Below are 27,752 nucleotides of genomic sequence, written 5' to 3' on the forward strand. Positions count from 1 at the left end.
CTTAGTTTAACATTCGTTAAGTTTAGTATTTGAAAAATCCTAAATGTCAATATTTAGGAGCTTATCAGTCAGGATCCTTAGTTCAACCTAGTTCTTATGTGCTGAATTTCTTCCAAGTTTTCCAACAGTATGTACTCTCTTCTGTGGGCAGTTTTCTATCTCCAGGGCAGTTCTCTTTGCATACCTCCCAACCACCACAACTGCCTTGCCTCATGAGTCTGCCCTGCCTGTTAGTACTGCAGGGCTCAGCTTAAACATTTCTCCGTGAAGAAGGCATTCCAAACTTTGTGACCTTAAATTTTCCTTCTGTGTATTCATATGGCTTTTCATAGTTCTTTACCAAATATGTACATTATTAATATTGCAATTATTACTACTGCTACTGTTTTATAATTTTCTATAACCTATTGAACTATACCTCCCTTCTAGAATGCATGTCCCATTAGGATAGTGCTGGATCTCTCTTACTATTCTTATAGAGATTATTATTTGAAAGTTGGAAAGCCTGGGAGTTGGCAAATAGTGTCAAGGCCAGCGAGAGCTGCTGGAGGTACTGGGCTTCTGTTGGACAACTGTTATGTCTGCAGGTGCACATACAGGTGCTCTGCTGCCTGCCCTTTGAGTATGAAGCAGGAACTTGCCTTTAGAGACCTCTAACTTTCCAGTAGAGACCACGCATCTGTGAAGTGCTTTATAAATCCAAAGCTCTCTCAATTTTTCTCAATACAGAGCATTCAAACTTTGCTAGAAAGGGGCTGATTCCTCTTGTTGTAGGTAAACCCCAGTTCAGACTAGTTCAGGAACTGATCAGCATTTTGTAGTGATGGAATTTTGTTACATTTAGTAACTCCCAGAAGTATAATCCTTTGCCTGGGAGAAGTGAATGAAGTCTTTGCACCTCTGCTATGAATGTATCTGTAAAAAGAATTGATGTGGTTCTGGAAGTTGATGGGCACTATTATCTTGCACCTATTCCCCCTTTCCTAGTCCCAGTTTGTGAATATATGAGAAAGGGGTGTGTATGTGTCGTGTGTGTGCTGCACATGTGTATTGGTGAAAGATTTGCAAGGTATTTTTACTCTTGAGAATTGGAGAAAGATGATGGCTATATATAATGCAATTCATACAGACTTTTGGAGAGAATAGTGTATCTTTCTGTACAGAGGCATATTGCATGTCAAATTGTCACTGCCATGACTTGTCATTTCTATCTACTAAGTTTTCTTTAAGCAAAATGAGTCCATTTTGGGTTTCGAATATTATAGGAGCAGAAAACATTTCTAAAACATTACTATCTTTAAAAAAATTTTTTTTAATGTTTATTTCTGAGGGAGAGAGAGAGAGACAGCATGAGTGGGGGAGGGGCAGAAAGAGAGGGAGACAGAATCTGAAGCAGGCTCCAGGCTCTGAGCTGTCAGCACAGAGCCCGATGCAGGGCTTGAACCCACGAACTGAACCATGAGATCATGACCTGAGCTGAAGTGAGACGCTTAACTTACTTAGCCACCTAGGTGCCCCTAAAAAATTTCTGTATATTTGAATGTTTGAAAATTTATCAGTCCACTGACCTTGTATGCTGAAATAACTAGCTAAAAACTCCAGTACATGAATTTGGAACTGTTTAATTCCTCACATGCGTTATAGTTTATAAGCTTAGGAAATTCTAAATATATGCTTTTATTTCTGGTTATTTTAAGTCAGTTAAATTTGATTATAATATTTTCCTTCAGGTAACATTCTGAGAAGCAAATATCACAAATAAATTGTGAATGTAAATGAAAAACATCACATAGACTTTCATCATTACTGAAAGTATGCCCCTAAGTACATTTCCTCCTTTTTTATTATGTTTTCTTATGCTTTGATATTATGTTTTAAAATCATTTTATCATTTTCCTTCCAAAAAATTCATCAAGATCTATGTATATTAGTTTGAATTTGAATTTCTAGATGAGATGGTAGATCATAAGTGTTCAAAAACGATTCCCTGAAATTAACAGAACATTATACTAGCATGATACTTATGCTTATAGCAGGAGACCTGAAATAATTTCTGTTTGCGTTTTTGTGTGCAGAAGCTTGTCTCCCCATCACCATACAGACAGACAAACAGAAACAAAACAAGGCTCTGGGAGCCTTGAAATGGTCTTTGGCCAAAACCAAAACTTTGACTATTAAATATTAATATACTTCATTTAATAAATGTGTTCTTATTCCTCTTTTGTGAACTTAAGTTTCCTATGTCACATTTAAGGTTTACTCAGAATAACTTTAATTTTACTTTTTTATTTTTTTAAAGTTTATTTTGAGAAAGAACGTGCAAGTGGGGGGAGGGGCAGAGAGCGAGGGAGAGAGAGAATTCCAAGCAGGCTCCCTCCACACTGTCATTGTAGAGTCCCACAAACTGAACTGTGAGATCTCAACCTGAGCCAGCATCAAGAATCTGATGCTTAACTGACTAAGCCACCCAGGTGCCCCAGAAGAACTTTAATTTTAAATGAATCTTATTCTAAAGAAAAATATTATCTAATGTAAATAATCCGTGAATAATTTCTACCTTGAAATGTAAATTTTTATAAACTAGAGTTTTCAGCTAGTCTGTGCAGGTGTACCTGCCTTTAAGCCTGATGTATAAAATGAAATGGAGATAACTTAGATCTGAATGTATAATTTGCAAAGTAGTTCCAAGTGGAAAGCATCAGCACAGATTTGTGAAATCCAAAATATTTGAGTTTAAAATTTGACCCAGCTCTCTGAGCCTGAACAGAAGATACAACTGTTTTCACTCTTGGATTCCCATACAAGAAATGGGGATAATACTTAACAGAAGAGTAGACAGATATGTAAAGCTTATAGTGGAATGTGAAACTTCATATAGTTAACAAATTATCACTGGCCTCCTCTCAGTAGATAAACAGTTCCTCAGGTACATTTAAGATAGAAAGTATATAAAACAGAACATGAAGTTTTTGGCATTTGAAAAGATTTCAGAAAATATACCTTCATTTAAAACATAAAGAAACTAGCTATCAGAGGAAGTATAAAAAGTGCTCATAATTGGTAGAAACCTTGGGCTTCTATACCGGTACCTACTTTCCACTCTGTATTATTTAGAACACTTAAATTTTCAAATTACTATGATCAAATCTAGTGCAGTGAAAAGTTTGTCTTAATTTCATGGCCTTATTTTTCAATCAGTATCTGGCTCTGTATAAAAATATATTTTCTCAAGCACAAGAGTAATTTGGAAAGCATATTCTAAAATAAGATTGGGTAACATTACATGGAGAGGGCAAGCATTGAAATCTGCTAGAAGTCGATATTTTCCTTTCAATCATTAGAAAATAGAACATCTCCCTAAATTTCTGTTTTCCTTTGGGCTTCAACACTTGACTACTTAAAAAAAAAAAATTTAACGTGTATTTATTTTTGAGAGCGAGTGAGCGCCAGCGGGGGAGAGGGAGACACAGAATACGAAGCAGGCTTCAGGCCCTGAGCTGTTGGCACAGAGCCCGACTCAGGACTCGAACTCACGAGTGGTGAGATCATGACCTGAGTGGAAGTTGGACACTTAACTGACGGAGCCACCTGGGCACCCCAACACTTGACCATTTTCTAATGGAAGATTTCCTTTGGAAGCCGGGGGTGGGGTTCCCCTGGAGTAAAGATATTGTTGCCCAGTAAATGGAAAGACGGTAACAAAGTGTAAAAATTAAGGACTGGTGGAATAGAGAGAACTCTTTTTCTTTTTCAGCATCCCATATATGATTGGGTACTCAAATAGTAATTTATTGAAACATACAATTGAAGCTTTATAGTTCTATGAGAAGTGAAATGTGAGGATTTCATACTAAACACTTTTTATTTTTGTGCTTTTGGTTTTGTGAACTGATTTATTTTCATTTAGATTACTCAGGTAGTTTTAAAATTCATTTAATTTCTCTTTTACAGAGTACGTGTTTTAAAAGTATGTGTGTATCTTTATATGTGGTATATATGTATATACATACAAATACATATGTATATATGAGATAATACAGAATTATATAGACCAAAAAGTTCTCTATTGATTACCACTACCACCAACAACAATAACAACACAAAACCAAAAAACCCACCATTAAAGCCAAAGGAGCCACTATTTGGTGTATATCCTTTCAGAGGTTTTTCAGTTTTTTTAAAAATTACTCATTGTCTGTCTGCAACTTGCCATTTAAAATTTAATAATAAAATTTGGACTTATTTCCATGTCAGTCAGAAAAGCCTTTTAAGCATATTTTGTTTTCCATGGCATGTAGACATTTTAATCTTAAAACTTAAAACTTTTGGGGTGCCTGGGTGGCTCAGTTGGTTAAGCGTCTGACCGGCTCAGGTCATGATCTCGTGGTTTGTGAATTCGAGCTCCACGTCGGGCTCTGTGCTGACTGCTCAGAGCCTGGAGCCTGCTTCAGATTCTGTGTCTCCCTCTCTCTCTGCCCCTCCCCTGCTCATGCTCTGTCTCTCTCTCTCTCAAAAATAAATAAGGCATGTACAAAAAAAAAAAAAAAAAAAAACTTAAAATTTTTAAAGAAATAGTTGAGCGATTTATTTTTTCATAAAATAAATACTTATTGAATGTGTATCATTTGCCACATAGGTACTAGGGATATTGAAAAGTTATAGCTGCTTGACCTCAAGGACTTCAAGAGTGATTTTTGTATTGTTTCTGTACACAAAAAACGATACAAATGTCAAAGATGTTTTCTAACTGCAAATTAAAGAGCAGTCCATTCCGTCTGGGGTCTTTACATCCATCTTTGTGGTGCTTCTCTCTCAGATATGTGAATTTTATATCTCTACAAAACCTGAAATTCACTTAAATAACAGCTTATTGGTTTAAGAATGACAATATCTTGGCCAGATATTTCATATTCACATATCCTTTGCTACAATGCAGGTATGGTTCCTGATGATGTTCCTTTATTAAATATTAGATGCTTTTGTTATTAAGAGCTTCATCATGATTAGTTCCTCTTCCTCCTATCTCCCATTATTCCTAGTTCAGAATAATTACTGAAATGTAATTTAGTCTGGCAGTTTATTGTTAAGAATTCAAAGCCCAAAAGGTAATTTTTGTGTCTGTCTACTGTTCATGAGGCTTATTACTATACATATAGTACTGACCACTCCACTGGGCTAAGATTAAAAACCTGCACCAGTGTCCCATTTTGGAACCTACAGCCTGGATACTTCCATACTTGGAAAATGCTAGGTTAGGTATTAGAAAAATAAGTGAATAATAAGATGGTAAGTTATGGAATGACATTTAGTGGAATATTATCTTGCCATTTTTGCATAATCATGAAGCTCATACAAGTACGGAAAATGTGCACTGTAATATAAAAGCAGAATAATCTTGTATGTTTTCTGAGTATAAGTAGACATACCAAGACGTTTACACAAAGGCCTGGGGCAAGAGTAGGCAGGCAGTTTTAAGGATGGAAAGTGGTTCTGAATGGATGACAGAGCATAGAGGTTGAGCTGGGCAGTTTGGCAAGAAAATAAGCCTGGAGAGATGACCAGGAGGTGGTTTACAGAGCCTTGTCTGTGCCACCCTAAGTGTGTACATTTGTTCTTTTTTGCTAGAATGTTCTTCCTCTATGGAAATGCCTTCTCTCACGTGGTGGCTGAACAGCTAACCTCTTCATCAAAGGCCTTCCCCAGACACACTCTGAACTCCTTGGCGTCCTGTCACCACATGCACACACACACACATATGCACGTCCATGTATGTGCGTGCACACACACAGACGCACACAGAGTTACTCTCCCATACTCACCCACCATTGTATTTCTCTAGGTGACAGGTAATTGTTGTCAATTTATTAAGTTCTTGTCTCCTTAATAGAATGTAAATTCCATGAGGGAAGAGATTATCTGTTACGTTTACAGATCTGTGGCCATTCTGTATGGAACATTCACTCAATATCCTGAATGAATGAATTAGGAATTTGATTTCTAGTTAACTGTGTGGGCTATGGGAAAATTATTTAATTTTTTGAGTCTGTTTTTCTCATCTATGAATTTGGAATACTTAACCTTAGGTTCTTGTCTCCGATTGCATAATGTAGTTAAAAATGTGACGGTCCATTTTAATAGCTATCTAAGATTGGTCGCTATGTATCTGTTATACAGTGGTTATCTAACTGGTCCAGGCTGTATAGTTCTTGGGCTGTAAGCCAGGATTTAGAGCCCAGGACTACAGCTCCAAAAGCTTTCCTATTTTTACTACCTGAAGCTACCTGAAATGGGATCATGATGAAAGCCCAAGGGTTCAGGGTCAGGAGTGAGGCTGCCTGCCCTCAGGGGTGCAGAGCCCAGTCTGGTAGTTAGGCAGCCAGTCAGGGTGAGGGAAAAGGAGGAGACGGGTCCTCACTGGAATTTCCCACCATAGGACCCTGGAGGGATGTGCAGTGATAGCAGCAGCTTTGCAACATGGGATGTGATCGATGAAGTCAAATGCCAAAGTAGCTGTTCAAACTGTAAATCTCATTGGGGTTTTATGTGGCACATTTTGATATTGGAACTTCTAGAGAATATTTGTAAATGGTAGTTTACACTTGATGCTTAAAACCTTCAAATTCTTCCAAAAGAAATGTTCTTTAATGTCTGACAGAAAAGAAATGAGCACAACATCAACTTCTGTAAATTGAATTGTCCTTTATAAACAGAAGTAGGGGTTGGAGAGAACCATGTTCTTTTTTGTAATGTAATGTTGTAAGGAAAAGTTTGGAAAGTTAATGAAAAGATCAGAAATTGCTTTAAAATTATTCAAAGTTTATTAGAGTATATTAAGTTTTCAGCTAATCGAGAGTATATTTTACTTCATGGAATACATTCAGATGAGCTATTGTATGATTTCTAAATGAATTAAAAATATTCTTCAGTGCCTGCAGTTGTTTTCCAAGAAGGCAGTTTTATGGGAACCTGTTTCCAGGGACTTAAACATTTTTGTCCCTATTTTATCATTTAGGTTGAAAGAATATCAAATTCATGGTATGAAAGTTGTGCTTCTTTTTTATAGTTTAATGAAACTAACGTATTCTGTTAACTGGAAGAAAAATAATTTCTTTTGCAATTAAAAAATTCAACTTAGGCTTCAGTTATTTTTCTAGTCTTTGTTAGAAGTGCTTCAGTTATATACAACATTGAGGGTAATTTAGATGTATACAGAATGGTTGGATATAAATTTTTCTCAAATTGCCTTGAACTTTTAATGGATAAAATGAAGAAACTTTGCCCCAGGGAAAACATAACTATTTCAAGTTTTATTACTCATAAGTACTAACATATGAATTTTTAGTCTCTGTTTATATATGTAATTTATTTTATGTTCTGCTTTATATTTATAGGAGGTATCATGAAATATTGCATATGATATGTTCAGTACAACTTTGGCGTTGGGATCATTCCAGAGCTGAGAGTTTGCTTAAAATTCAAGACTGTTTTGTTTTAGACATTTGGAATAGAAGTCTGTCTAAAATAAATTGCCCGTTTTCCTGTCTTAAATAGATTGTTCTGAGCAAAAACCTTTCCTTGATGAATGATCAAACTATGGTTTATTTTAAGCTCCTTTGGAGCTTGGTTACTTACATAAGCATAGTAGTATTCCATATCCCTAGCCTAGTATGACTACCATTTCTACCTGCTTGTAACTACACTGAGGGCCAGATTAAGATTCTTAATCCCTGGCACATAACAAGGCCCATAGGCACATGGTCAGTTATTTCAGGTGAATGAATGAAACCATTATGGCAAAATATGATGCCCTTAATACCAACTGATATTTTTAGTGTACTTTGCAATCAGAATAAATGATCTCAGACTGCTGTCACTGCTTCCTGCTTTGGGGCTATAATCTTATCTAGCTTGTCGAGCTCATCCTCAATACCTTATGCCCTTTGTCATGAGTCAGGAAAATTTAATCGAGTGTGGTTTAGTATTATGTACATTGAGAGCAAGTATGCTCCAGGTAACAGCCCAACTGCCTCTACCTGTACGGGAGCACTCTCAGCACATGGATTCCAGGTCATCTGTTTTAATTACAGAGGTCTGTGTTCTTCAATTTTCCTGCCATTTGCTTTAGTCTTTTGAGAAGTGGATATGTGAGAGTCGGGATCACCCTTGTGGCACAGTTGTAATTCCACAGCAGCTTGTCACGCTCCTCATCTTGTTGGGACTTCTCATGGATGCCAGGTTTCTAAACCATGTGAAGTGAGGCTCACCTGGGCGGGGGTGGGGGGCTCATCTCCCTGAAGCTTCACTTTTTCCACCGAGGTACTCCTAAAGTGGTAGAAGGAAATAAATGCCTGTCCCAGACGATTTAGGGATGTATCCCTAACCACTAGTCCCAAGAATCAAATATCTTTGAAGTCTCTTACATTGTGTCTTAAAAAGTAATGCCAACTTAGAATCTATACGTAGTATATTTATATTTATTTTGATGAAAAACGATATTTTAAATAACTGATAGAAAAACATGTCTGCTCACACATGTGCATGTCTGTGTAAGTATATATTCCGTTTTTCTCAAGTATTACCTCTCCTTCCCTCCTCCCACGCACACAGTCATGTTGGTTATCTATAACTTTGAAAACTTGGAGCATGAGAGACAGGTTTATTTCTAACTCACCAAATCCTGGACTCTCTATTTCTCCCCGTTGCCCCTCCCCCTGCCACATTCCGCTTGCAAACTGAACAATTTCTTTTTTAGCTCTTCTTCTTTTTCTGTGCCTTTATCATAAGCGGTTTAAGGAAACTAAGTTATATTTTTGGTCTTCCTTCTGGGGTGGTCTTAGCCGCCTCAATGAGTTCATTAGGCACATTCTTTGTCTTTCAAGTTATCGGAGGCAAAATGCTATCAGTTACTTCGCCACCACAGGCTGCCGTTTCTCCAGTCTTTAATCATTGTTTCGTAATTTTCCCTGCTCCTGCCTACCATTCACTCCCAAAACTGACGCCACCTCTTTCGAGTCTTTGTTATTTTTATGGCGGTTGCAGTCTACCTTCAGTAAGGTGCCTGTAGCATTTTTCCATTTCTGCTTAATCAGCCTCCCCAAGCTTAGTGGCTCAAGCAGTAACTCTTTGGACATGATTCTGCATTTTGGGTGGGTTGAGCTGGGTCCACTCAGGCAGCTGTGGTCATGTGATAGCCTGGCCGACTGGGGCTGGAGAGATGATCTCTTCATTCACGCACTGGGGCCTCGGTGCTATGTAGCAGGTGGGCCCTCCGCTCCATGTAGTCTTTCATTACTCAGTGGCCAGCCTCACGCATGCTTATGTGGCAGCAGGGATGTTCCGAGAGGATGGAAAGCTGCAAGGCCCCTTGAGGCCCTGGCTCTGGAACACTAGACAGTGTCACTTCTGTCTTGCTCGAAATAAGTCGCCAGCCAGACTCATGGGGCAGGTAAATAGACCCCACTGCTTCTGGAAAGAGCCGCAAAATACCGTAGCCATGCTTTTTCAAACTGCCACCCCAGTATTATATACCCTTCTGAGTATTCCTGTTGAGAAGCAAAAATTATTCAACAGTGTTGATCTTACAAACCAAGGATTACAAACTGACTGCCAAGGCCTCAGTGTGATCATCGGTGTGTTTAAACATTTAGGACCCAAGAGATTTTACGTTAAACTGAACCTGAATTTCTTCTCTTTAACAAAATGGAAGCCCTGGAATACGAGGCTTGCATCCACAAGTCCCCAAGGGGCTGGAGCTAAGTAGACTGCCTCTTCAGATAGGGGGTGTCTTTTCTGGTTTGTCATAGTCCCCACCACTGCCCTTTCCCTAGTTCAGATTATCTATCCAGCTCCCAGGGCCTTTGAACCTGTGACAGCTCATCATCAACCAGCACTGTGTGTCAGAACCAGCTGTGAAGCTTGTTGTTTAAGTTTATTTATTTTGAGAGAGAGAACCAGTCAGGGAGGGGCAGAGAGAGAGGCAGACAGAAACAGGCTCTGTGCTCCAACTCATGAACCATGAGATCAGGACCCAAGCCAGAGTCGGATGCTTAACTGCCACCCAGGTACCCCAGAACCACCTGTGAAGCTTTTAAAGCTGCCAGTTCCAGGGCACTACCTAAGACCTATGGAACACGATCCACTGGGAGGCAGAGCCTGGGTATATGCAGCGGCCCATAGCTTCACAGGTGCTTCTCTCCACACCCATCATTAAGAACCACTGACCCAAGATAAGGCTCTCACATATTTGAATGATACTGAATAATCGAAAAATGGCTATGCTTTGAATATACCTATTTTCTCTACTTAACAAATGTTACATGCTTTCACACTTAATTTTTCCTCACAAGTTCTCTGTGAAAAGAATAGGTGATGAAATAAGATAGGGAAATTAATTTATGAATTGCTGGAAAATTTAATTTTGTCTCCTGAAACTCTACCTTCTTCATATTAAAAAACATCATTTATTACAGCTTGAGGGATCTTCTACTTATAGGAAACTCCAATAGCAGCAATAAATTTTGGTAGTGATCCTTTTACTAGCACTTGAATCTGTACCTATTGAGAGATGTCTTTATAAAGATGGGGGAGAATTGTGAACATTAACAGTTGATTACCTATAGAAAATTCTGTGGAGCTAGTACCATTTACCTTGAAATTAAGGTAAAGCCTTAATTTATTAAACGGACTTAGAAGCACACAAAACGTGTCTTCCTTCTGTCTCTCAGAAAGCAGCAGCTTTTATATTATTTTATTTTAGTAAAGTACTTTTATTTTACAATAATAAAATTACATAATTTTTTAGATATGGTCAGTGCTTACTTGAGATTGCTTTAAAAAAAAACAAAACAAAACACCACCACCATGTTTTGTGGTCAGGCTTTGTTTTCCTTGACCTGCCTTCTCAGTTTTGTTAGTCCAGTCTTCTCTCTCTGTAGGGTACAGATTCACAGAGTCATAAGCAAGTGCTACACTAGATCCTGGCAACACCAGTCAGACACGCATGCCCTCAGTGAGGAGAAGGTCAGGGGGTGATCGTTGTCATAAGTCTCCTAAGAGAGGGTTCCTGCTGGCTACTCTGGAAGTCAGCAAGAAATACATGGGTTGAATCTTGCTTTTGGCAAACATTTCAGAAGCACAGTAGTTTCCCAGAGTGAATTCAGTGAAGTCTGAACTTTAAAAGGGGGGTGAGCACATTATTGTCTTTCCTGTTTCATGCTTTCAGGTATTCATAGAAAATCTGAACTGGTAACATAACCTGGAAGGAATTAGGGAGTGGCTTCATTAAAGTTTTTTTTTTTTTTTTTTAAGTTTTATTTATTGTGAAAGAGAGAGATCGTGAGTTGGGGAGGGGGCAGAGAGAGAAGGAGACAGAGAATCTTAAGCAGTCTCTCCACTGTCAGCATGGAACCCGATGTGGGGCTTGAACTCCCGAAACCATGAGATCATGACCTACGCCGGAACCAAGAGTACAGATGCTTAACTGACTGAACAACCCAGGCACCCCAGGAAGTGGTTCCTTTAAAACGTCCACCAAGGTCTGTCTCTTTTGATTCAAGTCTCTCTGTTCATATTTGGTAAATGCATCTTATTTGGAAAATTATTCACTTTCTTGAGGTACCTAAGCTTCTTTGCCAAAGTTTTTTTACTATTTTATTAATTGTAATAGTTTATGACATTTAAAAAATTCTCACATGGTCTCTAGTAAAGGAGACATTTGCCCTTTGTTTAAGTAGTATTCCTTTCCACTATATGGTTTGTCAGCATCCTGCTAAATTTGGATCAGGGCTATGGAATTCTTTCATCCCTTTGGGGAGAAATCTCTTCTTTACTTGCACCAACTATTCAGTGGATGGACAAGTTTAAAAAAAAATATTGTCGAGGCCAAAGACAATATTTTTATGAATTATACAATATACTATTAAAAGATTTTCTAAAATTAAGAAAATCTTGATTTTTTCTTGCATATTATAGTTCACTTTAAATATGTAACTCCCCAGTTGTGAATAAAGAAGTAGAACAGAAAACCATTTGTGTTAGGTTTTCATGCATTGTTGCATGTTGTGGTTTTGTGAAAAAGATTTTATAAGCCTTGGGATCTAATAAGAGGCTGAGGCCCTGTTTGGTTTATAAATATGTGTGATATATTTTTTAGGTCTTCAGAAATAAAAGCAGAGAATCATTTCCTTATGTTATCAATTCCTCTATGGGAAAGCATATTAAAATGTAGAGAATATAATAGTATATAATTTAGCAACATAATATATAATGTGGGTTGAGAGACAATTACAGTGTTTTATTTCCCTATATTTTCCATTTTAACTGAATGCATTTTAGCAACAATTGGTTCCTGGCTGTAACATTATTTTAGCTGTTTCATAAAGCTTTACAGCAAATTACTGTGGTGTACCAGATAAAATAAATTCCTGACTTCACTCTTAAAAGTCATATTATGAGCAGGCATAATTTTTTACTTTTATAGGTAAGCACGTATTTTATAACCATTTTTGCATGTGTGCTGTCAAAATCCCAGTTGAAGATTGTTGTTCTTAACACTATTTCAATGGTTTCCTCTGTGTTTAAGGTTTTGTTTTATGCTAGCAAATCAAGCATCTTTTCTCTTTGGTTCTTAGTAAGCTGATATATACAGTACTGAATTCTGGGGTCACACATCACCAAGTAAACAGCATCCATTGTTTCCATTCACACAGTGCCTTTAGTGTACTGTCTCCCCAGACAGTCCTACCTTGTCCTCTTTTCAGGTGATTCGGCGCAACTCTTTGACCCTTCTGCATATGCTTCCTGCCACTCTCTCCAGTTCTTACTGCAGCCTGACACTTCTTACCTAACCTTAGCTACATCCCATTTGGTCATATTTTCTTCTGGGAATGTTATAATTCCAAGATTTTTTTTTTCATGCAGAAACGACTAGAAAATAATTGAACACACTAATAAACAGTCAGGCATTTATTTCTGATTTAATTGTCAGCATTTTGCATATTGACTGCAGATCTTTCCCCCTTCCATTTTTTTAAAGGAATGTGTAATTGAAGGGTTCCCTAATTATATTTCCTAATTATATATCCTTACCCAGATATGACCATTCTTGTGTGCCCCTCTCTAGTACATGTGTTCTTTTACCACTTTCCTATTTACCTACAAACAATACCTATTGCATTATATATTCTTAAATTTGTATATGTAAAAGGCAGTGATATTAAAAATTGAGGCATAGTGTTACAAGTGAATTTTTTAAAGACTTTGTTTTCAGAGTAGTTTTAGTTTCACAGCAACATTAAAGGGGAGGTACAGAGATTTCCTATATACCCGCTAGTTTATACATGCATAATCTCACCCATTATCAGGATCATTCACCAGAATGGTAGATTTGCTATCAGGGATGAACCTACATTGACACGTCATCATCACTCACTTCTGGTGTTGTACATTGTATGAGTTTGGACAAATGTAGAATGAGATGTATCTGTCATTATAGTATCATTCAGAGCGTTTTCACTGGCCCCTGATTTTCTGTGCTTTGCCTGTTCATCCCTTCCTTGCTCATACCAACCCCTGGCAACCGCTGATCTTTCAGTGTCTCCATAGTTTTGCTTTGTCCAGAATATCATATAGTTAGAATCATAGAGGATATAGCCATTTCAAGATTGTCTTTTTTTCCTTATTAATATTCATTTAAGGTTCCTCCATGTCCTTTCATGGCTTGATAGCCCTTTTTCTTTCTAGCACAGAATGATAATCTGTTGTCTGAACGCATTACACTTTATCTGTTCATATACTGAAGGACATCTTGGTTACTTCCAAGTTTTGGCAATTATGAATAAAGCTGCTGTAAACATCTGTGTGCACACTTTTGGGCAGATACACATTCTAAGTTCTTTTGAATAAATACCAAAGAGCACGACTGTATGCTAGGAGTGTGTTTAGTTTTGTAAGGAACTGTCAAGCTGGCCTCCATGATGGCTGCATCATTTTGCATTTCCACCAGCAGTGAGTGAGAGTTCCCGTTGCTCCCCATCCTCGCCAGCATGTAGCATCGTCAGTGTTCTGGAGTTTGGCCATGCTAATACGTGTGTAGTCGTAGCTCGTCGTTTTAACTTGCGTTTCCCTGTAACATAAGATGTATAAATGAAAGTTTTTCAATAACGTTATTATATTCGGGGCGTCTGGGTGGCGCAGTCGGTTAAGCATCCGACTTCAGCCAGGTCGTGATCTCGCGGTCCGTGGGTTCGAGCCCCGCGTCGGGCTCTGGGCTGATGGCTCAGAGCCTGGAGCCTGTTTCCGATTCTGTGTCTCCCTCTCTCTCTGCCCCTCCCCGGTTCATGCTCTGTCTCTCTCTGTCCCAAAAATAAATAAACGTTGAAAAAAAAATTAAAAAAAAAATAACGTTATTATATTCTTTACAATTTAAATTTCTTAATTCATTTTTTATAAAGTAGTAGTTTGCGAATCTAGGTTTTTTGCCTGAGCAATATCCTTTATCCTTTTAGTATTTTTGTCCTCCATGTTTTATAATTAATAACCAACAGAATGCTTTCTGTATATTTAAATGAAATAACATACATGTGAGAGTGGATTCTCTCAGTCATTATGAAATGTATCAAAGATGCAAGATACATCTAGATCAGTCCAAGGAAAGTATTTTTTTTTGTACAGTTTAGTTTTTGTAATTCACAAAGGTAATACTAAGATCTAAATAAGGAAAGAAAGACAAGAGCAAAGGACAAGAAGACTTCTAAAGCTACAAAGCTATGTATTTTTAAAATATACTATGAAAAGGACAGGCACATTTACCAAGTTAGTAAATAGTACATTTACATTGGAAACTTCTCTGTTAAATCCTGCAGCTGAACCACCTTTTATCTGTGCACTATAGGATCATGGCAGAGCACCTGCTATCCTCTTCATAATACAGATAGACCAAATTCTCTTTGCAGTGAGCCTTTTTTTTTTTTCTTTTTTTTTTTTTTAAATCTTCAGCTTTGCTCTTTCTGCAAGATGTGGCCAGGCCCCTCATTGCTGTTGAGTACAAGCTGAAATGCTTCAAAGACCTGGAGGTGTGGCTGAGATGGGCTTTTTTCAAGTCTTAGGAAGAGCCGTGTATAATGCTTTGGCAAATGAAAGTGGAAACCTTAGATGAAAGACCTTGAAATTGAATGTTGAATCAATTGAGGTACAACATATGTCTTTAAAATACTGACATGTAGTGCAACTTAATTATGATGCAGTAGCCAGGCAGAGTTTTCTCTTGTGGAGCCAGCATGCTATAGGGAGTCCTGCAGAGCCAGTGTCTATGAGTGAACATGTCCCTTTCCAGCCTGCTTGCCATGGATGTGTGCCACCGAAGTCCCCTGACTAAGCTTAGCTGAACGGTGGGGGGGCGGGTGGGGGGGATTGGGGGGAGTCAGAGAAACTCCTCTCTTTCTGGCCTGACTTTCCTACAGCCCCGTGACTAAAGAGTACCTTTCAGGCCCCAGCCATTCCCTACTAGTTCTTCTACTTATTACTCCTTTGTTAGTATTGGGTCAAGACAGTGACTGAATAGTAAGCATTTTCAAGAAATGGGTTTGTTTAGTTCCAAATAAGTGACCGTGTCATGTTTTCCTACTTATATCTAAGCATTTTGTCATTTTCTGTCTGGTTTTATATGTTGAAATTGGTATTGATGGCTGATAGATTTTTATGTGAAGTTGTGATGTGACATAAGTATACTTTTTTTTAGAGCAAAATTTTTACAATTTAAAATTTAGAAGAGGTCATTGCAGCCTCACAATACTTTGTCCAGGTATATTGGACTTTTAATTTACTTGCCTAATATTTAGAGAAAAAGTAAAGAAAACTACTGTAGCATATAAATTGTTTTCTGCAGCCATTTTCTCATTTCAGCTTATTAGAATTTGCAAGTGAGAGAAGAATAAAAATGAGTGTGTGTGGCAGAGGCAGACGTAGTAGCAGTCCAGAATTCTCGGGTGGTCTCGGGAATGACTCTGGACATAGAAACTAAAGCAACTTATCAGAAATGCAGGGTAGGTGGCCAGGTTTTCAGTAGTGTGCGCATACACTGTTTCCGGCTGCCAAGTATTTGATAGGAAATGGGGAACCAGATACCTATATGTTCTTTGCGCCGCCTGTAAAATACTGCTTGCTCTAAATTTTGGAATTAAGACATTGAGATATTAGCCGTTTAGAATAAAAACACATCTTTCTCAGTAGGAGGAGTTCATGCAGGACATGTTGTTGTCACTGTTAAATTCTTAGATCTTACCACAATTTACGTCAACTCTTCCTGGGATACAACCATTTTTAATGCTTTATACATCAGGTGAGGATATTTTTGACAGTGGGACGTACCAATACCTCTTCTAAGAGTGATCTCTCATCCCAGCAATGTTGCCCCGTTCGTCCAAAAAAAATATTAGCATTCAGGCAATGGTTGATCTAAACACACTACCATTAAAAACGTGAAGAATACAATTAAAAATATACATTTGTGATTTTCTTGTTCATGGTGACATCCAGTGATACCTGGTACATGAATCAGCAATCATTTCAGCTGCACATAACAGAAAATTAAAGCCACGGTGGCTTAATCAAACGAGTCTTCTTTTCTGTCATCTAGAGGGAGGCAGCCTGAGCCAGATAGGTAGCTTCACAACATCATGAGATCTGAGGAGCTTCCTGACTTTCTGTTCAGCCCTCCTTTTTGTTGTCCAGTTTTCATCCTCATGCTTGCTGCCTCATGATGACAGTGTCGTTGCTGGACCTCCACAATCCTCCGAGGAACAAAGAAGGTGAAAGGCAAAGAGCACAAGGCACAAACCAGTCAAGTATCCCTTAAAAAAACTGGGAGCTCCAAATGGTGCCTTCTGCTTATATCTCCTTGGCCAGAGCTAAGTCTCTTTGCCATCCATAGCTGAACCAGAGATTGGGGTATATAGTTTGTTAGCTGGGAACTGCTGCTGTGTACAAAGCAGGGGTAGTGTCACTAAGAATAAAGGGGGGTAAACTGGAGTAGGTAGGTAGAAGGATCCAGCAACCCTGTGTGTAGAGATTTCTATGGCAGAGACCCAAGACAAAGCCCAGGAAAATGGCAGATAGAAGAGAACTGCTTTTTTTTGTTTTTTGTTGTTTTTTTAAAATCCTTGATTTAGGAATGAGGCAAAGCTCTAAGGAATAATAGAGTAAAAAGAAGGTAGCCTTCTACAGTCCTTCTCTTTAAAATTGACTATAGGTAGTTCTCAAGTTAAAGCAGTCAGTAGTGCTGTAGAAATGCTACAGACCCAGTGTTTGGAGACCACAGGGTCTGGCCCTGAATCTGCTGATGTCTGACTTTGTTATGCTCAACAAATCACTGCATTCTTCTTGGCATGAGGGCTTCCTCCTTTCTTCTGTAAAATTAGGGAATTGAATGAGTCACTGTGATCCCTCTGAGGTAAAAGACGTTTTGATTATCTGGGTCTTTTGCTCACAGTTTCCTCAGTTTGACCCCAAATCTAGCTCCCTTCTGCATCCCCACATGTGAAGTTGATTAAGCGTATATAGTATTGGTGGTCATTTTTATGAAAAATTGGCATCAGGTTACTTGCTAGGGCTTTCGTTCGTATGGAGAGCTAGGATAGGCTGTTTTTCAGGCATGTCACCCCTTTGAGACTCAGCTGTAGCTTGGTTTGGACCTGTGACCACACATGCGAATGGTCCTGTTCATTTTGATGCCGAAGTAGGATTTTTTTTTTTTTTTTTTTTTTGACTGCTGTTCAGGGCTGGAGAGAGAGAGAGAGGAGGGAATTCCTCAATTTCATGTGAATGAGGGAAACCGCTTCTCAGATGTGCATCAGGGCGGTTTCCGGCTTGCAAACACCAACAACATTCCTTCATTTGCGTGGGCATTCAGCACAGACCAGCCCCCGGCTCCTCCAGCAGAGAGCACCTGTGGCAGTCCAGCCTATCTGACACAGACCATCAGCCGATGACAGTAGCTCTCTCCGTAGGGGTGGCAGGTGCCTGAAAACAGCACAGGAAGCAGTGGCATCACTGATGGGCAGCCACGCAGAAGTGTTTTTAGAAGGTGCCCTAGCAATGCTTCAGCCAGCCTTTCAGGCTGCAGAGGGTCCTGGACACTGAGAACGCCACAGGGCGAGGGCAGAACGCAGGCGGGACGGAGGTGGGGTGCGTGCGCAGCTGAGGTGCAGAAAGGATCATGATGAAACAGTGTGTCTGTCTCCCTGTCTTCTCTTTTTCTCTCTGTCCCTTCTCTCTCTTTCCCTCTGTATCTTTCTGGCTTTAATTTAGCATTTTATTCTAAACAAGTATAGCTCTGTGTTCAGTTGGAAATAGTGGATAGAAATTTGGGTTCTTAAGGCATTTGCCCTTGAATAAGGGGGAAAAAGGGGGATTTCAGATAGAAATCTGAGCAACCTGAGGTTTCTGTATGGAATATAAGAAGAGTTGCAATGAATAATTAAACAAGTTATAGCTAATAAAATATACAGCACCTTGCTTCAAACTAAAACATTCTAACTCTGCCTTAGGGATGAATGCTTTTCATTATTTTTTAATTGTTGCCAGGGTTGACCTTGAAGGTCTTTTCTGGCAGATAATTTGTTATGGTAAGAATGAGATCACTAAGCATTTTAGCACAAGCCGCATGATGCATAGAGTTTCTTCCTATTATATAATAGTGATGTGATAAGTCTGTTTTCCTGGGAATTTGTTCCTCCGTTTAGGTGGTAGCTTATTTCTCAGATCCTGCCTTTGGCAATCTCAGTGTTGCTGGCCCATAGGAGGATCTCTGGGGTCTGATGCAGGCCCCTGAATCCGTGTGCTATTCCTACTTGACTGTCTGCTAACCTCTCAAGGCCCATGAACACCACAGGAGTGTGCCTCCATTTTGATAAAATGAGCATGGCAAGGTCTAGGATCTCCTTTCTCTCCTCAGAAAACGGTGTCCAGGGAGATGATGCCTCCATGAATAGAGTTGGACAGATTTTGCCCTGATGGCCTTTGACACTATTTAGTGTTCCTTTGTAGTTATTATAAGACCCGTAATTGCAGATTGGTTACCAGTATGCCTAGTTACTGGTGTTTTGACAACTGATTTCAAAAAGAAACCGTAAAATGCGATTGAATATTTTATTCAATTGATTTGCAGTTCTCCATTTATGTTATATCTTAGGAAGAACAGATAATAGAACATCATGGCTACAAAATTGATAAAAGCATAGAAAAAAAAACTGTAGTTTTCACCACCAAAGAGAGTAAGAAAATCCTCTGTATTTGATTGGGGAATTAAGTATAAATATAGTTTCTTGTTTGTTTAGAGTGTGTACTGAATTTTGGACTTGAGTGATAAGTTCAAAACCACATGGTGTTGATGTGCATAATATTAGTAGGTTCTGTGTATAAAATTTTAATTAAAGAAACTTATTCAGTTGATTGGACCATATGGCATGTATTTTGTGTGTGTGTGTGTGTCAGTAACATCTAGAAAAAATACATTAGTATTACAATTCTCACGGTACTTTCTTACAAAGCAAATCCAGTGTGCTTTTAAATAAATATAAAGATTTATACTATATGTGAAACATATGTATAAGAATAAGATCTAGAATTACTACCAAGTATTCTTATGTTGTAAAAAGTTTTAGCTTCTGTTACATGTAGAAGATATTTGTTTTTACATTTTTAATATTTTTGGTAATAGAAAACATGAATTATTTATCATACATGATCATTTAATTTCTGTTTTGAATATGGTGGAATAATACATACCAAGTGTAATCTACATAAATTTTTTTTCTTTCCAGAAATTGCCGGTGAATCTTGGTTCATAAAAAACAACACAAATTCCTATCATTTTACTAAGCATATAGTTCCTTATTGCTGTCATTCAGCTTTAAAGGTGCTTATTTATAGACTCTGTGAAGTCAAACTGTCCTTGGCTTATTGCTTTAAAGTTGTAAACTCAGGCCCTTTGCACTGGTGATGTTAGTTTACATTTTGGTATGGTAAATCCCTAGTCAAACAGCTGTTGTTTAACATTTATACAACTTCATAAAATTGTGGCAAAGCTGTCGTGTTTAATTTCAGATACATTCAAAATATAGAAAACCCATAATTGTTAACCAAAGGCAAAAGTATGAAATGATTCTAAAAGAAATAAAGATCTATTGGAATTTCTAGGCTACTACAAGCTGGACTATAAGAAAATTATAACTAAGTTGTCTTGATTTAAATGAAGTTAAAATGCCTCTTACTACAGTAGATTTATCTCCATCCTCATTGCCTAAGGCTTATTTTTTTCTCAGCTCAGAAAGGAAAATGCTAGAAAATGATTCAGAATTACTGCCTCAGTTCATATTATTATAGCCACTTTTTATACAATATAATGAAACATGCAGCATGACGATATTTCATTCTACCTACAAGTTAGTATATAATTTTCAGGTTGTGAATATTCTAACTTTTGTAATAGCTTATTTTTGAGAATATTCTGAGTATGTTTACTTATTGTCTAATTTATACGTTGTCTTATTTACCCTTTGGATAAACGAACTTGTGGTTATAAACTGGATTTGAAATACTGTCTCTGAGTAAATTGCAACATTAACCATTTACATTTTTTTAAGAATAGGAGTACGGAGCAGGGGTTTTTTGTTGGAGAGAAGGGGTAATATTATTTCACTGCTTTACGTGCATTCCTCCTTTATTTATAAGATCTTACTTGTGTCCTGCTTTTAATAATACTTAGAGTGACTTTTATGGTTTTTTTCCATAGTAGATCTCTTGGTTGGCAGTAGGAAGTTAGTTACCTATAAACAGGTTATGTTGTAAAAACTCTACTAAATTGATGACTGCCATTCATAGCGTATTTTAAAAAGAGACGATGTTACAAATTAGAATAAAATATCCAGGCAAGCTTATTTAATGTATAATATCATGGAAACTGTAGACATTACGTTTACATGCTATAAATGCATAATGATTGCATCTGCATAATATTTATTTTATACCTTCCATATGCTTTTCAGTGGTTGAGCTGCTTGAGGCATTGAAGTGGGTGGCTTTGGGGTCGGACAGATCTGTCTTTTGATCTTGGCCTGAGTACTGGTTGGTTTGTGAGCTGGGACAGACCATTTAACTTCTGAGTTTGTTTGCTCTCTGCAGTGAGTACAATGGCAGGGTCTTTTGTGAAGATTAAAAGTAGTAGTGTGGGAGCACCTGGATGGCTCAGTTGGTTAAGCGTACAGCTCTTGGTATCAGCTCAGGTCATGATCTCATAGTTCGTGGGTCTGAGCCTCGCATTGGGCTTTGTGCTTATCAGCATAGAGCCCGCTTGGGATTGTGCTCTTGTTCTCTCTCTCTCTCAAAAATAAGTAAACTTAAAAAGATTAAAAAATAAATGAAAGTAGTAACGTGGAAGTGGAGCAACTATTACAAAATAAGTGCTTGATAATATGAGATATTTATTAAGTTCATGGGCCATCTTCTTCTTTTTATCCTTAGCACCTAGGTCAGAGTCCGGTCGGGAGGAGGTAGAATAGGTAATAGCTAACTCATCTAGAGATCCTAGAGAGGATTGCAACTACTTTTGTGCCTTGTAATTTGGTGACGGTCGCCTTTGACGTGACTCATACCTTCATAAAGGTTTATGTGGAACAGGTTGTGACTGTCTACACGGTCAGCCAAACTAGAAACTGGGAGTCATTGTCAGTCCTTCAGAATCCAGCTTCTTTTACCTACCTGTGAATATAATTGCCCTCACTGATACTTGGTGTAACTGCTCAGTGGAAGGAGCAGTCGGGACGTCTCTGTATCCAAGATGGAGCCTCTGTTGGATCTGGATAGATTGCAGTGGTGACGAAAAGAACACTGGGGAAAGGAAAATTCCAGACAAGGAGACTTACACAGACAAATGTATAGAGGCTGGAAGTATCATATGGGGGTGGGGGGTGGGTGGGGGAGTGGTCAGACCAGAACATTTAAAACACACACAGAATGTTCACAGCTCACTGGGCTTGGTTCTTTCAGTGGAAAAAAATCATGGTGTCATTTACTAAATGATAATGTGGGCATCTTCCAAATGAGTTAAAAAGTGATCGTAACCTAAGTGAGTTAACGGTTGCTATCAGCAGTACTTTTGAGTTTTTGGTTCCTTGTTTTAGGTTTCTAAAAATAGAAGCATTTTGTTTGAATTTTCCATGTTTTAAACATCAGGTTCCATACTTTTATTGTACAGAGGTCTTAAATGTCACAAGTGTGGGCAGTAATATAGTTTGTCATATGACAGAGTATATTTTCTAGTACTTAATAATGAAATGTTTCTGAATATAATTTAATATTTGGTCTAGCAAATAGAAAGGTCACAGAAGTAAACTTGAAAGCAATTTAGAAACTTTTACAAGTGATGAAACGTTGTAGTGATTATTTAGAATCAGTACATTTTTCTAGAAAAATAATAAATGGCTTTTAAACAACTAGGCTTATTCGCCTGCCACCATTTGCTACTTTGCTGTAAGATATTGAACTGCTTTTTACAGACTTTATTCTTACCCTAACGATCCTTTGATCAACCATTTTTGCTAAAGGACAGTGTATTATTATACGTATATAAATGTATAAAACCTTGTATCACTGTATGTAATTTTTTAAGATTGACTTCTTATCTTTTACTAGTTTTCTTATTCACAGAATATTCACTGATTGTACGTAAGTCTACTTAGTGAGGTCTAACGTAAAAAAATATATGTGAATTGAAAAATTATTCATTGTTACTGTTACAGCATTTGTTAGATCAGTCTAAACTATATGGAAAATTCTTATTGTGAAAATCTGTGTGCTGAAAAGATGCTCAACATCATTAGGAATTAGGGAAATGTAAATCAAGACCACAGGGGGATGTCACTTATGCCTACCAAGATGGCTATAATCAGACAGACAATACCAAGTGTAGGTGAGGATGTGGTGAAATTGGAACACTTATGCATTGCTGGTAGGAATGTAAAATGGTGCAACTTTCTTGGAAAACAGTCTGGCAATTTATCAAACAGTTGAATGTAGAATTACCATATGACCCAGAAGCTCCAAGAGAACTGAAAATATACGTTCACACAACAACTTGTACATGAATGTTCACAGAACCATTCTTTTATAATAGCCAAAAAGTCAAATGTTCATCAGCTGATGAATGGATAATCAAAATGTGGTATAGCTCTACAGTGAAGTATTATTGAACCAGAAAATGAGCTAATACATGCTGCAACATATATGAAACTTTAAAAACATTATGCCAAATGAGAGAGGCCAGCTACAAAAGGCCACATACTATCTGATACCATTTATTTGAAGTGTCCAGTATAGGCAAATTTATAGACATAGAGCATAGATTAATGGTTGTTGGGGCTGGAGACAGGCAGAAATGGGGCATGGGTGCTAATGGATACAGTGGTAAAATATTTTGGAATTAGAAGTGATGGTTGCACAACTTGGTGAATGTATTAAAAAATCACTGAGTTGCATATTTTAAAAACATGCACTATATGGCATATGAATTATATTTCAATGAAAAAAATTGGAAAAAAGATTGCGTGCATGTGTAGTGCCGTTGGTACTATATTTGCCCTAAATCATTACATTAAAAAAAATTTTTTTAAGTTTATTTATTTTGAGAGTGACAGCATGAGCAGGGGAAGGGCAGAGAGAGAGGCAGAGAGAGAATCCTAAAGCAGACTCCGCACTGTCATCGCAGAGCCTGACTTGGGGCCTGAAACAGTGAGATCGTGAGCTGAATGGAAACCCGAGAGTCAGAGGCTTAACCAACTGAGCCAGCCAGGCGCCCCTAAATCATTATATTTTTTCAAAGATAGCCTAAGTTTCCTGTATGCCTTTTTGAATAACATAAAAAGTCATTTAAATCTATTTTTGTGAACTTTTTCATGTAATTCTCAATTTTAGTTTTCCAAATTAGGTGAAAATAGAGTATTGGTTGGTATTAAAGTATTTTCATGCTGAAATATGGACTTAATAAGAGAGCATCTATGAGGGAGAACAAGGACAGAGGCCAGGTTGAAGGTTATCCTGCTTCTTAATATCCTTAAGGTTGTTGAAGTAGATTTCCAAAGTATTCTTTGAACCTTTTGCTGCGTCTCGTCTTTCTTTTTATCATTGGCATCATTAGAAATCAAAGTTCCTTATTTAGTAAATAACATGGGAGAATACTATAAAATTTTTCTTTGATTTTAAATTGGCCTGTTATCTCTTATCAACACTTGTTTCTGAGTAGTAGCTTAAGTAGTTTTTATAAAGTGATGGTGTCTTAGACCCCTTTGAAAATCCCACTTAGCAGCTCTCCTGGCGCCTTCTTGGTGCTTCTCCAAGATCTCATTTCTCAACGCAGAGACAGCCTTGCTTGTCAGCTGTGTGACTCTGGCAGGGAGGGTGGGCTCACTGCACATGTTGCTGTTAGGCTGTGTGTTCTGCTCTGCTCATGTGCACACCAGGGTCTGAATCTTTTCCTCTCTTCCTCACACGGAGGTGGGGAGGAGGTCGATCTGCCTAGATTCATTGATGAATTCCTAACCACTTCTGTTTGAGAACTTCTGTTATAAAGGATACTTGGCTTACATCCTTAAATTGAATTTTTAAGTAAGAATTATTTTAAAATGACATGCATACTCTGAGTTATCTAGATTTTCTAGAGAGTTAAATTTAGACACATGATTAAATTGAGATAAAGATTCTTCATCCTGTATTTTTCATTTATTAGTTGCTTAATCTCTTTTGTATTGTTTTCCAGCTTTTAATTTTCATGTAATATACTAGGAATTCTTTTGTAGCTTACTTTATCTTTTTTTTTTTTTTTGATCTTTTGCTTGTACAGGGTGATTCAGTGAATTTTTTTTGCATTGCCACATCATATTGTAGTATAATGAGCATAATTTCTTTTTGATGAGAATTCTTTGTAATTTTTCATTTCAAACCTTAGCGCATTGAATGTTTTTTGTGTTTCCTTGTGCAAACATACAATGGCACAAAGGTTTTTCTGAGTATATTCCTGTAAATGAAATTGACAGGGCATGGTGTATGACTATCTTTATTTTTCCTCCTAGTTGTTGCCAAGTTCTACAATTTGTAGTCCTACCCACAGTGTCTGAGAGTCCTCCTTGTTTCTCACTCTTAGCAACCCTGTTATCAGTGAGTTAAAAGTTTTTGCTGTTCTGATAGGCATGAGTATTTTCTTTTTGTTTTTCAATTGCTTTTTCTTCTTTCTAAAGAGCTCCCAAGCAACCAGATTGGAGGGAAATTGTATCTTTCTAGCTCATACTCATTATTGTTCCTCTAGCCACCTCCATGGCCAATGGGAAGGACCCAGCAATTGCACACACAGTAGGACATTTGAGGAGTTCCTCTGGTTGTCCATCTACACTTTCCCCCATATAGCTGGTGTGTCTTACCACCGGGGTCCTGTAACCATATGAAGTGACACTCAGCTGCCACGCAATGCCTTGCCTGCCTGGTCTCTATTTGCACCATGCACCCACTCCTCTCTCCTGCTATCTCCTGGGCACCAGGAGGCTCTATAGCCTGTATCCCAGAGAAGTTCTCTCCTTCATTTTTTCCCCACAGGGAAGAAACAAAACAATGGAGACAACAAAAAATAAAATCTCGGTAAACTACCCTTCTGTAGAAGTGTCTGACATTGTCTCTGGGATTCTTCTGCTTAGCTGCTCGGACTCTGACGAGAAGCCTCTTCCAGGCTGCCACAGTTTACAGACTCTTCACAAGTGTCTAGCGTCTAGCTATTGTAATAATTAGTTTTAGGGCACTAACTTTTCTCTCAACATCATTATCACCTGTCTCTTGCTTTGCTTCTCCCGTGTTCATCTGCTCTTTCAATACACCTTTTCTCCTCATAAACTTTCTAGCTGCTGGTGTTCCTTCTGACCCAGAGCCAGCTGCTTTTCTTGTTTTCTGGACAGCATCTATGTTTAGATGAAATTACCTTTGTTGTCCCCCCACCTTTGAGAAGAGCTTCACAATAGTTGAGAATACTTACATATTCCTTAGGAAACCCCAGTAGAACGAAATGTCAGTGAGAAAACTAAAAGTTCAATCAGAGATGTGTTGTCCTTTGTGTCGGTTTAGGATTAAAAAAAAAAAGTTTGACCTTAGCAAATATGTAAATTTCAACACAATTAAATTTGAATTTACAATATATTTGGGCAAAGTTTCAAAAGAAATATAACTTTGAGGGAAAAGAGTTTTTGCTGATTTTAATACTGCAGTCATAAAATTGTACCTTTAAATTTTTATTTTTATCTGGAGATAAACTAGGAATGCACTATATTAAAATAGTAATTGAGTCCCTAACATCATTTTCCTTGGTGTTATTCACTCCACTTATTTGCTAAAAATTTCTAATCGTATAATGGAAGAAATATATATTAAATCTCACTAAGAAAATTGTACCCGGGGCTCTTTTTCAGGGTTAGCTATTCTTGGAAGATAGAATTACCTATATTGTTAAACATCACGTGCTTTTAAAGCTTTTGACTTTAAAAGTTCAAGCTGAATTAATAGGTTGTATTTTTAAAAGTAAAAGAAATGGTTGTTAAAAGTTTAAGCTAAAACTCTTAGGGCAGTAAGCTGTCTCTTGCCCTTTTGTAGACTCTGACCATGTTTTGAGAGTCCTTGAGGAGAGACAGAGCTACAGAAAGCAAAGGGTCTGTTGCACGTGGACCTGCATTCCTACTCTGTACAATGTTTGAAGCACACAAAACCAGCAGCACTACACTGAGTCCTTTGTTCTTCCTGTTGGGCAAAACTCTGATAGCTTACTGTAAATATGGCCGACCGCCAAGCTGTGGCGCAGATTCTTTTTTTTAAATACTGTAAACTGGCACAGGCTCAAGAATTACAGTTCTTCCTTTTATTTGCCTTCTCCTTCCATACTGAAGAGTTTCCTCTATCGTAGATAGAAAAACAGTTGTTGTGGTCAAGGGAAAAAGTGCCCAAACAGTCCATTTTTTTTTTTTTCCTGCCTTCCTCCTTGTCTTGGATACGTTTCTGCTGAAATAAGCAGAAGTACTTTTATTACTCTTAAATTTTAAAAGGACAATGTCCTCTCATGGTAATGAAAAGAACTTGAGTAGAGCAGTGTGAACTGAGTTGAATTCAGAACACTTAACACTGTGTTGACTTTAAAAATTAATTCAGTGTTGGTGTTTCCTACTTTTCTTTGTTATCATGGTTTTACTTCCTGTTGTCCTAGAATCTTTTTGGTTTTAGAATCTAGTTTGAATGTGCCTGCTTTACTTCTGACGTTACCAAGTCACTTTCCCCTTGTGTTGGAATTTGTGTGGCTGCTGCTGAATTGAAAAGAGGTAGAGGGAAATGAAGGGTGTGTGGTTCTGCCTTTCAACTACAGGGTGTGTCCCTTTTGAAACTTTTTCTTTTAAATGTAAGAAAAGGCTTGGAAATGTTATATTTGTGGAAGGATTATTTGCTCATGATATTAAAAAAGAGATGCCAGGAAGAAGTAGATACTTTCTTGATAGAAAAATCTTGTGAAAAGTTTTAATTTTTGCAGTTCTATTGATCTTACACGTAGAAACTTCTAGACCTGAGTAGAAATGAAACGTATATTGTGATTATTTATCAAAAAATCAAGCGACAATTGAATACACTATTCTTCCTTACTTCAGTGACATTAAAATTATTTTATACAATAGACACATGTCAAC

General features: G+C 37.8%; 1 protein-coding gene and 1 long non-coding RNA gene across 5 annotated transcripts in view; one reads left to right on the forward strand and one right to left on the reverse strand.

Annotated features, from left to right (window-relative positions):
* Window positions 1-27,752, forward strand: part of NR3C2 (nuclear receptor subfamily 3 group C member 2) — a 357,183-nt gene that overhangs the window by 40,755 nt on the left and 288,676 nt on the right. The window lies entirely within an intron of this gene.
* Window positions 13,920-21,867, reverse strand: LOC147581716 (uncharacterized). The gene is made up of 2 exons (XR_015250181.1): window positions 21,754-21,867; window positions 13,920-14,122 (listed from the first exon to the last, which is right to left on the reverse strand). It is a non-coding gene; the product is annotated as an uncharacterized LOC147581716 (long non-coding RNA).

Source organism: Puma concolor, chromosome B1 (genome assembly GCF_028749965.1).
Source record: "Puma concolor isolate L17-30 chromosome B1, mPumCon1.1.hap2, whole genome shotgun sequence".
NCBI classification, from domain to species: Eukaryota; Metazoa; Chordata; class Mammalia; order Carnivora; family Felidae; genus Puma; species Puma concolor.